Below are 14,592 nucleotides of genomic sequence, written 5' to 3' on the forward strand. Positions count from 1 at the left end.
TAACAAAAAAACTGTTTCAAGTTTTCCTGTCATTCTTCATTTCCCTGGCAATGTAATCATGATAATATCTATTTGCATTTTTAGTTCCTACCATGACAATACAGTAGGATTTTTCAAATTCTTGCTTTCCTTTGTACTAAAGACTTTTTTCTATTCTATTTTTTTTAGAATTTTCTAACATTTTCCCTGTTTTTCATGATATATGCATTGCTAGTTTTTTTTTTTTAATTCAACTCTTTTTTTTTTTTTGCAAATATTTGCAAATGTTTTTTGCTGAAGAAATAGTAAAGTAAAGAAGTTACTGAGAAGCACAATAAATATGAATGGGTAGCCTTGAGATTTATAGGCTATTTTATTAGATGATGAATATACAATATTCTCTGATATGGAGACAAAGTCAGTGAGATTTTATGGCAGTAAGTTTTCCCTGCAAACTAAAAAAAAAAAAAAAATTCCGTTGATCTCTCAATGCAGTTTTAGCTTTGAAATATGAATGAAAGGGTACAGTAAACATCTATTTTTCATTAAGCCCATAATATTAGATGGACCTCCTGGAATTAAAAGTAGTGGTTTTGTGACTCTATGAAGTAACCACTTATTTTGCACAGTAGGTAGTAAACATACAGAACGCTTATCACAGGACCTGGTCTGACTGAAAGTTGCACTAAACTGAAAAGAATTTAAAATTCAGTCTTGGATCACAAAATCATTGTTGCTGTTGACATTTTGAAATCAGCATCCTAAATGTCAACTTTCCTCCCCATATCCTATTTGTCATTATTAGAAAAGCTGAGTCTTTATTTTATTCAGTGAGATACTTTTCCTAAACATATTTAGAATTTTAATAAAATTTAAAATATGTAATAAATGTATTATTCCATGTTTGTTCCTGGGAAGGAAACATGCCCACCTATAAGTGAGTTTTGCATCTTAAGAAAATTGGAAGCAGGTAGGATTATTCTAAAACTATAACCCAATAGCTCATCTTGTATTTATTTTACTTTTTAAGTCTATTCTGTGAATTGAGTTTAGTGGCTGGTGGTTTAAGGATTAGTTGCCATTTGTGACTGGGCAAATGATGTCATGTGAATTTTATTTTCCTTAAGTCAATACATGAGCAGTGACTTAATTCCAGGAAATAAAGATGGTGAAAAATTTAATTTATAATAAAAGGTGAGCTGCTAGTTAAATTCTAGAAATTATATCTATTTATATTTTTGACAATCTCAATTTACTCCCTAACCTGGTAAATCTTATCTTGATTATTCATATTTAGAATGAAAACTAGTGCTGAAATAGATATCATCATACTGAAAATGTGTGATGTCATCCTGCTCCAGGCTCTACTGCATATTGTTCTTTGACCTTAATCATATAGCCTAATTCATGAATCCTTGATTATACGCTAAAACAGAGAAGCTTGACTGACACAGAGAAGAACCCACATGAATAAATGCAACGTTACAATATCCTTGAAAGAAAAATGACACTGTAAATATTAATTTTCATTAACAGATTCAATCAATTTGACTTCTAAATTACCTCTAGTTTAGAAGGCAGTGCATTGGCTTGCTTTGTACAATATACAAAAAAGAAGTTTGCCAATAAATATGAAAAATGCATATAATACCATAGGAAATATTTAAGAACTTACAAGAAAAATCTTGAATATTTATTCAAATACTTTTATGTTGAGGTTACCATTGAACAAAATTTAATGACTAATTAGTGTAGATATCGCTGAAATTTTTCACAGAGAAGTCAAAGATTTTTAACACATTTAACTCACTCATGATTTCATCATAGAAACTATTTATGAATCCTTTGGTGTAATGTATGCTGAAATATCTCAAATCAGACAGTTTTAAAGAAATGTACCTGAGGTTGATAACATTTGGTTTGGAAGACTAATGAAGTTACTAGTCATCATCTCTGCTACTGCTGCTGCTAAGTCGCTTCAGTCGTGTCTGACTCTGTGAGACCCCAGAGACAGCAGCCCACTAGGCTCCTCTGTCCCTGGGATTCTCCAGGCAAGAACACTGGAGTGGGTTGCCATTTCCTTCTCCAATGTATGAAAGTGAAAAGTGAAAGTGAAGTCGCTCAGTTGTGCCCGACTCCTAGTGACCCCATGGACTGCAGCCTACCAGGCTCCTCCATCCATGGGATTTTCCAGGCAAGAGTACTGGAGTGGGGTGCCATTGCCTTCTCCAGTCATCATCTCTGGTGACTGATAAATAGTTCAAGTACAAAAGCTCACCATATTTTGAATCTAGAGTATAGGTTATCCAATACATTATTAAAGGGTGAGATCATACATATTTTGAACAGGCCATATGATCTCTGTCACAACCACTTAATTCTCTCCTTGTAGTGCTAACATAGATAGGAAATGTGTGTGTTTGTTTCAATAACACACTGTGGGCTACAATTTGCCAAATTCTGGTCAAGAAGATTGGTGGGGCAAATAAAATGAAAAGAAATTATATCTAAAAAAAAGATGAGATAGAATCAAAATATTATGTCCATTTACTTTCTAAATTTTTGAAATTCTTGACTGTATTCTTAGGCTCTGAAAATTCAAAAAGAGACAGTGGATATTTCATTAAAGACTCCCAATTTTGATTTAAATATTATGTACTTATACTATATTCATTCTTGAAAATATTTCTCTTAATCACACTTTAAAATGAAATTATTCCCATTTTGGAATTGACATTGAGAAATTCAAAATACAATAAGACATAATTGAAGTGCTAATGGAGAGTTCCTCAATCATTTGGTTTTTAAATATTTTCTTCATGAAAAATGTACAAATTGTAACTTTAAATTTCATTCCTTATTCATAAGCCCCTTTGGGAAAAAAAATAAATATTTTCAAAGTATCTATTTAATAAATCTTTTGGCTAAACTTAAGAACATTATTATATTTCTTTCTACACTAACTGATATATATATATATATATATATATATATACACACATATATACACACATATATAAATATATAAAGTTCTGAAGATTGTTACTAGTAAAGAATATCCTTGATAATTCAGAGAATTCTGAAATTTGCTGCAATACAACTATGGCCTAAGACCTTGTATGTCTGCAATTGTATAGCCTTATGGTGTTTCAGCTACAGTCTGTAAGACATGATGATGTAAACATAATGTGAATGATTCTAACTTGGTATCAGCATAAGAAGAAAGCATTTTCCACTGAGTGACAGCAAAGGTCAAATAATAGAATTTAAGGATATAAAATGGGACATTTAATATGTTCTACTGAATGTTACACTGCATTATGCTTTTGAGTTTATTATGGCATTTTTCTTCCAATTATTTCCCTCCTTATCACCATAAATGTAAGATGGCCAAGATAAGGCTAGGATTTTGCCAAAGATAGATATACACACTGGCTTCTTTACAAATCATCTAAGGCAGAGAGTATGTGTATTGAGGAGGTGTTATTGTACAGGTAAGGACTGTCTCCTGTAATTTCAATATAATTAAAACTCCCTGTTTCAGTATTTTAAGATAAGTATATTTAAAATTTGAAATTTGTCTGTTCATCTAAATCATCCCAATTTATCCTTAAAAAGTGTTGCTAAATCACTATCCTTGAAGACTCAGATACTGACATCTTATAGTAAATGTAGTGATCATTTCACTGTGTAGATTTAGTAACAGGAAATAAATTATTTTCACTAATTTTACACATTACAGAAGTAGTACACTGAGTATAAATCTGGAGTACAATTACTTATGGGAAACATCTAATAGATTGACTGAATTCTGGCATTTTTGATGAATAACTCACCATGTCAGTAAAACAGTGTAATCCCTGTTAATACTCTGGGGAAAAAAATTAATGATGCCTGAAATTATTAATGCTATTTTCAAGGAAGCATAAGTTACTCTCTAAGAGTTACCTAGACATTGTGAAGACAGTGGCTTCTTACAAGGCTAGATGCTTTGAATCTCTGATTCCTATCCAGTTCTAGTTTACTGACAGAAACCTAAAGAGCAGTGTGGAAACAGATCTTACAATCAGGGGGTCAAGTTGAAAGTAATGTAAAATAAGATTATAACCAATTTATTGATGTGAGTTCATTAAACAGAGATTCCACATTCAGTGTTTTAAATCAAATGTTTAGGGGTGTCATAACAGTTTGCTTCTTGGTTAACTAAAACATGTACTCAAAGATGAGTTTATACTAAATAAAGTTTAAATGCCAGAACTTTCATGGTGTACTATAGAAGAAACTATCCAAAATATTTTTAAAAATGTGGTTATTCTCTGTGGGTTGGAATCACAGTGGGGACTGATATCTTCAAATGTTTATGTACATGCTAAGTCACTTCAGTCATATCCAACTCTTTGTGATCATAAGGACTGTAGCCCACCAGGCTCTTTGTCAGTGGGATTTTCCAGGCAAGAATACTGGAATGGTTTGTCATGCCTTCTTCCAGTGGATCTTCCAGACCCAGAGAATCAACCTGCTTCTTTTATGTCTCTCTCCTGCATTGGAAGGCAGGTTCTTTAGTTAGTGCCACCTGGGAAGCCCTGTTCCTTCAAAAGGGATCCATAAACTCAAGAGAAATGACAAGATCTTGTGGCATTAAGGGTATAGTGTTAAAAATTAATATCTAAATCAAAAAGGGGTATGGTTACTGTAATGGAGAATAGAGCCAAATCAATAATTAAAATAATTCAAATCGAAGCCAGTACTTTTTTAATCACACTGCCTAATTGATTATGTTGTCTCTACAAAAAAATTGATGGGTAGTCTTTTGATGTTTGATTTGATCTGCATAAGGAGAAAAGCTCTAGCCATCCAAGAATAGAAATATAACTCCAACCACTAAAACAAGATATTGTGGCCACCTTCACTAAGATTTGAATCAGTTTACAAGACCCTCTGGAAGAGGGAATGGCTATCCACTCCAGTGTTCTTCCTTGGAGATTTCCATGGCCAGAGGAGCCTGGCAGGCTACAGTCCATGGGGTCGCAAAGAGTGGCACACAACTTAGTAACATTCACTCACAGACCTCATCAGTTCACTTCAGTTCAGTAACTCAGTCGTGTCCGACACTTCGTGACCCTATGAATTGCAGCACGTCAGGCCTCCCTGTCCATCACCAACTCCCAGGACTCAGACTCATGTCCATTGAGTCAGTGATGCCATCCAGCCATCTCATCCTCTGTCGTCCCTTTCTCCTCCTGCCCCCAATCCCTCCCAGCATCATGGTCTTTTCCAATGAGTCAACTCTTTGCATGAGGTGGCCGAAGTATTGGAGTTTCAGCTTCAGCATCAGTCCTTCCAATGAACACCCAGGACTGGTCTCCTTTAGGATGGACTGGTTGGATCTCATTGCAGTCCAAGGGACTCTCAAGAGTCTTCTCCAACACTACAGTTCAAAAGCATAAAAGCATCAATTTTTTGGTGCTCAGCTTTCTTCACAGTCCAACTCTCACATCCATACATGACCACTGGAAAAACCATAGCCTTGACTAGACGGACCTTTGTTGGCAAAGTAATGTCTCTGCTTTTCAATACGCTATCTAGGTTGGTCATAACTTTAGTTCCAAGGAGTAAGTGTCTTTTAATTTCATGGCTGAAATCATCATCTGGAGTGATTTTGGAGACCAAAAAAAGAAAGTCTGACACTGTTTCTACTGTTTCTCAAACTATTTCCCATGAAATGATGGGACCAGATGCCATGATCTTCATTTTCTGAATGTTGAGCTTTAAGCCAACATTTTCACTCTCCTCTTTCACCTTCATCAAGAGGATTTTTAGTTCCTCTTCATTTTCTGCCATAAGGGTGGTATCATCTGCATATCTGAGGTTATTGATATTTCTCCCAGCAATCTTGATTCCAGCTTGTGCTTCATCCAACCCAGCATTTCTCATGATGTACTCTGCATATAAGTTAAATAAGCAGGGTGACAATATACAGCCTTGACGTACTCCTTTAACTATTTGGAACCAGTCTGTTGTTTCATGTCCTGTTCTAATGGTTGCTTCCTCACCTGCATACAGATTTCTCAAGAGGCAGGTCAGGTAGTCTGGTATGCCCATCACTTTCAGAATTTTCCACAGTTTATTGTGTTCCACACAGTCAAAGGCTTTGGCATAGTCAGTAAAGCAGAAATAGATGTTTTCTTGGAACTCTCTTGCTTCTTCAATGATCCAGCAGATGTTGCCAATTTGATCTCTGGTTCCTCTGCCTTTTCTAAAACCAGCTTGAACATCTGGAATTTCACGGTTCATTTATTGCTGAAGCCTGGCTTGGAGAATTTTGAGCATTACTTTACTAGCGTGTGAGATGAGTGCAATTGTGCAGTAGTTTGAGCTTCCCTGGTGGCTCAGATGGTAAAGCGTCTGCCTGCAATGTAGGAGACCTGGGTTCAATCCCTGGGTCAGGAAGATCCCCAGGAGAAGAAAATGGCAACCCACTTCAATACTCTTGCCTGGAAAATCCCATGGTTGGAGGAGCCAGGTAGGCTACAGTCCATGAGGGTCACAAAAAATCAGACAAGACTGAGCGACTTCACTTTCTTTCTTTCTTTTCTTTGAGCATTCTTTGGTATTGCCTTTCTTTGGGACTGGAGTGAATACTGACCTTTTCCAGTCCTGTGGCCACTGCTGAGTTTTCCAAATTTGCTGGCATATTGAGTACAGCACTTTCACTGCATCATCTTTTAGGATTTGAAATAACTCAACTAGAATTCAGTCATTTCCACTAGCTTTGTTCATAGTGATGTTTCCTAAGGCCCACCTGACTTCACATTCCAGGATGTCTGGCTCTAGGTGAATGATCACACCATCGTGATTATCTGGGTCATGAAGATCTTTTCTGTATAGTTCTTCTGTGTATTCTTGCCACCCCTTCTTAATATCTTCTGCTTCTGTTAGGTCCATACCATTTCTGTCCTTTATCAAGCCTATCTTTGCATGAAATATTCCCTTGGTATCTCTAATTTCCTTGAAGAGATCTCTAATCTTTCCCATTCTGTTGTTTTCCTCTATTTCTTTGCAATAGAAATAGATCACTGAGGAAGGCTTTCTTATATCTTCTTGCTATTCTTTGGAACTCTGCATTCAAATGGGAATACTCCTTTGCTTTTTGCTTCTCTTCTTTCACAGCTATTTGTAAGACCTCCTCAGAAAGCCATTTTGCTTTTTTGCATTTCTTTTCCATGGGGATAGTCCTTATCCCTGTCTCGTACAATGTCACTAACCTCCATCCATAGTTCATCGGGTACTCTGTCTATTAGATCTAGTCCCTTAAATCTATTTCTCACTTCCACTGTATAATCATAAGGAATTTGATTTAGGTCATACCTGAATAGTCTAGTGGTTTTCCCTACTTTCTTCAATTTAAGTCTGAATTTGGCAATAAGGAGTTCATGATCTGAGCCACAGTCAGCTCCCGGTCTTGTTTTTGCTGACTGTATAGAATTTCTCCATCTTTGGCTGCAAAGAATAGAATCAATCTGATTTTGGTGTTGACCACTTGATGATGTCCAGGTATAGAGCCTTCTCTTGTGTTGTTGGAAGGCGGTATTTGCTATGACCAGTGTGTTCTCTTGGCAAAACTTACTAGCCTTTGCCCTGCTTCATTCTGTATTCTAAGGCCAAATTTTCCTGTTACTCTAGGTGTTTCTTGACTTCCTACTTTTGCATTCCAGTCCCCTATAATGAAAAGGACATCTATTTTGGATGTTAGTTCTAAAAGGTCTTGTAGGTCCTGTATTAAAAACCAGACACATCACTTTGCCTACAAAAGTCCATCTAATCAACGCTATGATTTTTCCAGTAGTCATGTATGGATGTGAGAGTTGGATCATAAAGAAAGCTGAACACTGAAGAATTGATGATTTTGAATAGTGGTGCTAGAGAAGACTCTTGAGAGTCCCTTGGACTGCAAAGAGATCAAAATAATCATTCCTAAATAGGAAAAGGAGTATGTCAAGGCTGTATATTGTCACCCTGCTTATTTAACTTATTTGCAGAGTACATCATGAGAAACGCTGGACTGGAAGAAACACAAGCTGGAATCAAGATTGCCAGGAGAAATATCAATAACCTCAGATATGCAGATGACACCACCCTTATGGCAGAAAGTGAAGAGGACCTCAAAAGCCTCTTGATGAAAGTGAAAGTGGAGAGTGAAAACGTTGGCTTAAAGCTCAACATTCAGAAAACGAAGATCATCACATCCGGTCCCATCACTTCATGGGAAAAAGATGGGGAAACAGTGGAAACAGTGTCAGATTTCATTTTGGGGGGGCTCCAAAATCACTGCAGATGGTGACTGCAGCCATGAAATTAAAAGACGCTTACTCCTTGGAAAGAAAGTTATGACCAACCTAGCTAGCATATTGAAAAGCAGAGACATTACTTTGCCAAAAAAGGTCCGTCTAGTCAAGGCTATGGTTTTTCCAGTGGTCATGTATGTATGGGTGTGAGAGTTGGACTGTGAAGAAGGCTGAGCACTGAAGAATTGATGCTTTTGAACTGTGGTGTTGGAGAAGACTCTTCAGAGTCTCTTGGACTGCAAGGAGATCCAACCAGTCCATTCTGAAGGAGATCAGCCCTGGGATTTCTTTGGAAGAAATGATGCTGAAGCTGAAACTCCAGTACTTTGGTCACCTCATGCGAAGAGTTGACTCATTGGAAAAGACTCTGATGCTGGGAAGGATTGGGGGCAGGAGGAGAAGGGATGACAGAGGATGAGATGGCTGGATGGCATCACTGACTTGATGGACGTGAGTCTGAGTGAACTCTGGGAGTTGGTGATGGACAGGGAGGCCTGGCGTGCTGTGATTCATGGGGTCGCAAAGAGTCGGACATGACTGAAGGACTGAACTGAAAGGAAATCACGTCTGACTATTCATTGGAAGGACTGATGCTGAAGCTCCAGCACTTTGGCCACCTGATTCGAAGAGCTGACTCATTGGAAAAGACCCTGATGCTGGGAAAGTTTGAAGGGCAAAGGAGAAGAGGGTGGCAGAGGGTGAGATAGGGAGATGGCACCACTGACTCAATGGACATAAGTTGAGCAAACGCTAGGATATAATGAAGAACAGGGAAGCTTGGCATGCTGCAGTCCATGGCGTTGCAGAGCTGGACATGACTTAGTGACTGAACAACAATACCATTGATTATATTATACTATTAGACCTACTGAGTAGTAAGTTGGAATTTCTCAACATGCATCAAGAAGACAATTATGGACCAGAGCGTAGGAAATAAAACCCATAAAATTTCAAGAGCCTGCTACCTCATTGAACTTTGTAGATTTCCTGTGATGTGCGGGACATTTTTCACCTTTTCTGTTCATTTAAAATTGTCCATTATTTGACATAAATATCTAGCAGCAATAACAATATCTTAAGAAGGACTTAAACTGTGGGTAAACAAACAAGCAAAAAGAAAAGAAAGAAACACATTTAGTACAGCTATGAAAAAAGATACCATCAGGCTCATTATTAATGTAAGTTCCATATATCACATTTTCAGTGACATACTTAAACTTAGAGTTTAAAATATGGCAACTGATTAAAGTAAACTTTGGAGAAGGAAAAATTAAAGGTAAAATACAGACGTTTTCTAAAATATGTGGATGGCATTGTTAGTCATTATAACTTTGAAATGAATAAAAATGTCTCTACAATGAATGAGTATTGCAGCATTTGAAATGATCACATAATGAGACTCTCACACTAAGAGTAGCCAAATGTGGATTTCATTATCAAATGTACATTATTTCTTAAATTCAATGTATGTGAGAACACATAACAATCTCAGAGCATCTGTTCTTAGACAGCTAAAGAAATTAAGAATAAAGAAAAAGAGTAAAAAAGTGGTACAGAAGGACAATGGCACTCTTTCACTTTTCCTTAATATACATAGCTACTCTCTAAGCTATTGCAAAAATTGCCATCAATATACTAAATTGCAAAAACTGTTTATGCAAAGCAATATGAGTTAAAGGGAAGATTGACAGAATTATAATAATAGTTTGCTTTTTTGAATAAAATCAATTCATATAAATATGACTGTAAATTTAACAATTGTCAAAATCACCACTACCAAATCTGTGATTCTAAATTTTGCAGAAGCATAAATTATCTTGGAGGAGAATTTTAAAGCAATCCTCTGGAATGTCAAGTAATCTAATTAGTATGATTTTTTATTTCCATTTTCAGTTTCATTTTAAGTCCTTCTTAATTTTAAAAATGATTAAATTTCCTTTTCACCAAAAAAAAAATTTCAAACTGATTCTTATTTAGTAGCATCACAGTGGATAGTGTACCAAGCTGTTCAAGATGACTTTATAAATATACAAATTTTTAAACTGTTGTGTTGGCTTCTGTACTTTTTAAATATATGAACTAATAATTAATGATATTTGTCTCACTCATAGTTCACCAAGGATATCAGTATTAACATTCTAATATTTGAATGTCTACGACACTTCCACAGCATGCGTATATATATATAAAATGTTGGTTGCTCAGTTGTGCCTGACACTAATACACCCCATGGACTGTAGCCTGCCAGACTCCTCTGTCTATAGAATTCTACAGGCTAGAATACTAGAGTGGGTAACCATTCATATATATATATATATATATATATATATATATATATATATATATATGTATATGTATGTATGTATATGTTGTGGGATACTTTTGGCCATAGTGTTTCTGGTTTTAATGTTGCAAGGTCCTGAATTTAAAAAGCTTCCTAAGAAGAGTTTTTAATTGTAGGAAAGTAATTAGTTCATATGATTTATAACCAGTTGTACGAAGATTAAATATAAGTTCTGCCACTTTATTTGCTCTGTGCCTTTGAAAAGATTAATTCACTTTATAGCAGTATTAAAAGAGAAGTTGATACTACCTTTTAAGGGTACTGGAAGGTTTACTTATAAACTGTCTTGCATAGTATCTGAAACTAAGTTGTTCTCAGCTACTCTATTTAAGGTAATTCTTTGGGTATGAAAATAAATATTTTATGCTTCTGGTTTCAAATTTTAGCTTCAAGCAGATAATCAATTCACTTTTATTCAAGAACACACATTACAATTTTAGTTTAAATCTGTGTTTTGTCTAAGATAAAGGATAGTTAATGGACCCCATTATTTCTTGCAGCCTTCTCAGATGACTTTTTCTGATACTGAACTTCAATAAACTTCAGTACCCTTCTTCTCTAAGGAAGATCCTTTATTATTTCTCCCTGTTCCATAGAAAAGACTTAAAACACAGTAACCTCACCCACAGAACCAAACAATTGTCATGTGTGCAAGAAGTAGTGTCAATGCGTGTCATGCACAGCTTCATGTTCCAGTAGATGTTTGATCAACACCTTCTTGATACAGTTTCAGAAAATTATCTTGAGGTAAACATGTATCTGCTGAAATGGTGCTTTTTCATATTTATAATATATTACTTTATAAGCTTGTTTATTTTTTTCTTACATTTAGATTATTGATGATTCTGCTAGAATTCATATAAAATTTTGTAACAAAAAAGTTTTTACTTAAGAACATTTTTATAATTTCATCCAAATATGTAGGGAGAAATTATTACTGTCTAGTAACATCACTTTAGGGCTTCCCTAATACTTCAGTTGGTAAAGAAGCCACCTGCAATGCAGGAGACCCGGATTCAATTCCTGGGTTGAGAAGATCCGCTGGAAAGGGAGAGGCTACCTACTCCAGTATACTGGCCTGGAGAATTCCGTGGATTGTATAGTCCACTGGGTCACAAAGAGTCAGACATGACTGAATGACTTTCACAACCTCACTTTTGGATAGTATTCAAAAAATTGAAATGAGGATTTTGAAGAGTATTTCCACTTTCATGTTGCTCGTAGCATTATTCATAGTAGACAAGAGGTAGAAACAATTTAAATGTCCATTGACAGGTAAATAGATAAAGCAAATGTGATCTACACAAACAATGGAATATTATTTTGCCATAAAAAGAAGGAAATCCTACCATATGCTACAATGTGAAGGAAACTTGAGGACATTATGTTAACTGAAATGAAACAGTCACAGAAGGAGAAAATGCATGATCCCATGTGCATGAGGTACATCTATAGTAGTTAAACTCACTGAAGGAGTATGTAAAGGGTAGGTTGACAAAGGTTGGGGGAAGAAGGAAATGGAATGTTTCTGTTCAATGGGTACACAGCTTCAGTTATGGAAGATAAAAAAAGTTTAGAGATATGCTGTATAACAGTGTTCTTACAGTTAACAATACAATGTGTGTGTGTTTTAGTTGCTCAGTTGTGTCTGACTCTTTGTGACCCCATGCTCCTCTTTCCATGGGATTCCCCAGGCAAGCATACTAGAGTGGGTTGCCATTCTCTTCTCCAGAGGATCTTCCCAACCCAGGAATTGAACCCAGGTCTCCTTCATTGCAGGTGGATTCTTTACCATCTGGGCCACCAGGGAACTATTTATACTGTACACTTAAATATTTAAGAGAGGAGATCCCATGTTACTTTTTTTCTTTTAACCACAGTAAAAATCATCTAATGGTATTATATGACTGAGTAGCTGGCATTACAGTGAAAACCACCATTCTATTCTCTGTATCTACGAATTTGGCCTTTTCTAAAGATTTCACATATAAATAGTGAAATATAGTATTTATCTTTTTCTGTCTGGCTTCTCTCACTTAGCATCATGTCCTCAAGGTCTATCTATGCTGTTGCAAATGGCGAGCCTTCATCTATTCATTGTTGAATAATATTCCACTGTATATATCCCACATTTCCTTTTCTATTTTTCTGTCTAAGGATGTTTAGGTTGTTTCCATATCTTAGCTATGTATACTGCAATAAACACGAGACTACAGGGAGTACACTATCTTTCAGGTACTGATTTTATTTTCTTTGGATATATATATTTCACATTTGGATATGAAATATATATATATATATATACACACACATGAGTTGGATTACTAGAGCATATGGTAACTGTAGCTTTAATTTTTTGAGAAGTTGCTACACTATTTTTCATAATGACTGTTCCATAAACAGTGTATTTAAAAGGCTTTATTTTCTTAAAAATTCCACTGGTATTTTTCCTTTTAAAATATTATACTAAAGAAATGATGAAATCTTCTTACTATATCTTATGTAAAATAACTGCTTGCAATGCAGGAGACCTGGATTTGATCCCTGGGTTGGGAGGATCCCCTGGAGAAGGGAAAGGCTACCCACTCCAGCATTCTGGCCTGGAGAATTCCATGGACTTTATGGTCCATGGGGTCACAAAGAGTTGGACATGACAGAACAACTTTCACTTAAAAAACTGAATGAACACTCTTGTACAAAGTTGCAGAAAAAGTTCAAGTTTTCAATATAGAACTGGCAAAAGAACTGCTTGTATATTAATAGTTTCTTTCAAATATGAAAGTCATTTGTCCTATAAATTATATTAGTTTACTCTTTTTCAGTTACCAGAATCAGAAGTACATCCAAGTTACCCAAAGTGACAAGAATTTATAGTATGTTAACACAAAAAGACTGTCTCAGTAGCTACATATAAATGATTCCTTGCGACAGAGCAGCCCATCACTCACCAAAATGCATTGGCAGCTCTCAAGTAGTCTTTTTAATGTTCATTGAAAGCTGGACTTGCATTTTTCTCTTTTCCAATGATGGCCACTCATGGCCATCTTCTCTTTGTTCCAGCCTGTCTCTCTATAGGCTTGGCTCTTTACTTTTTATCTTTCTGATCGAACATCTGCCGTATTTGTTTGTGTGCTCTCTCTGCTTCCACTAACCCTAAACTGCTTTCTTTCAAAATTTCTCCTTGAATGAAGATCTGCTTGAATCACTATTTAACGTGATACATGCTTACTGAACACAGTCTTTACACAAAACACTCAGTAGCCTGTCGAACTTCCTCATATCATGTTTATACATATCTTTGGATAGAGGAAATTTTCACTTTAATGGGTTGTGCCTTGAACAGAAGAGTGAGAGAGTACAGAGCACAGTGTGTTAGCAGAGGGAAACCACGCAGCTTCTTCCAATGGAAGGCAGGCTTTCTAAGACCAGCACTGAGTCTCCCAAGTGTGCCTCACCATTCCAGTCACATAAAACTGACATGAAGAGAAAGGTCACTGTGGGTTGGATGTCCTTAAGTCATGAGTGAAAGTCAGGAGAGAAGGATAAATCATCTGTATTCATATCATTCTGATTCTTTTGAGCATCTTAGAAAGACATGCTCAGGTTTTCAAATAACCTACAGAAATTTGACAATTTTGCTTCCCCACTATGACTTATAAAATGATAGACTGGTCTCAAGCTTTAATGAAGTATTCATTTATATAAATATATATTTTCTAAATAAAGTATCTGATACGTACAAGAGTATATGTACATATATATGTAGCATACGGAGAAGGCAATGACACCCCACTCCAGTACTCTTGCCTGGAAAATCCCATGGATGGAAGATCCTGGTGGGCTGCAGTCCATGGGGTCGCTAAGAGTCGGACACGAGTGAGCGACTTCACTTTCACTTCTCACTTTTATGCATTGGAGAAGGAA

This window comes from Bos indicus, chromosome 11, assembly GCF_029378745.1.
Source record: "Bos indicus isolate NIAB-ARS_2022 breed Sahiwal x Tharparkar chromosome 11, NIAB-ARS_B.indTharparkar_mat_pri_1.0, whole genome shotgun sequence".
NCBI lineage: Eukaryota > Metazoa > Chordata > Mammalia > Artiodactyla > Bovidae > Bos > Bos indicus.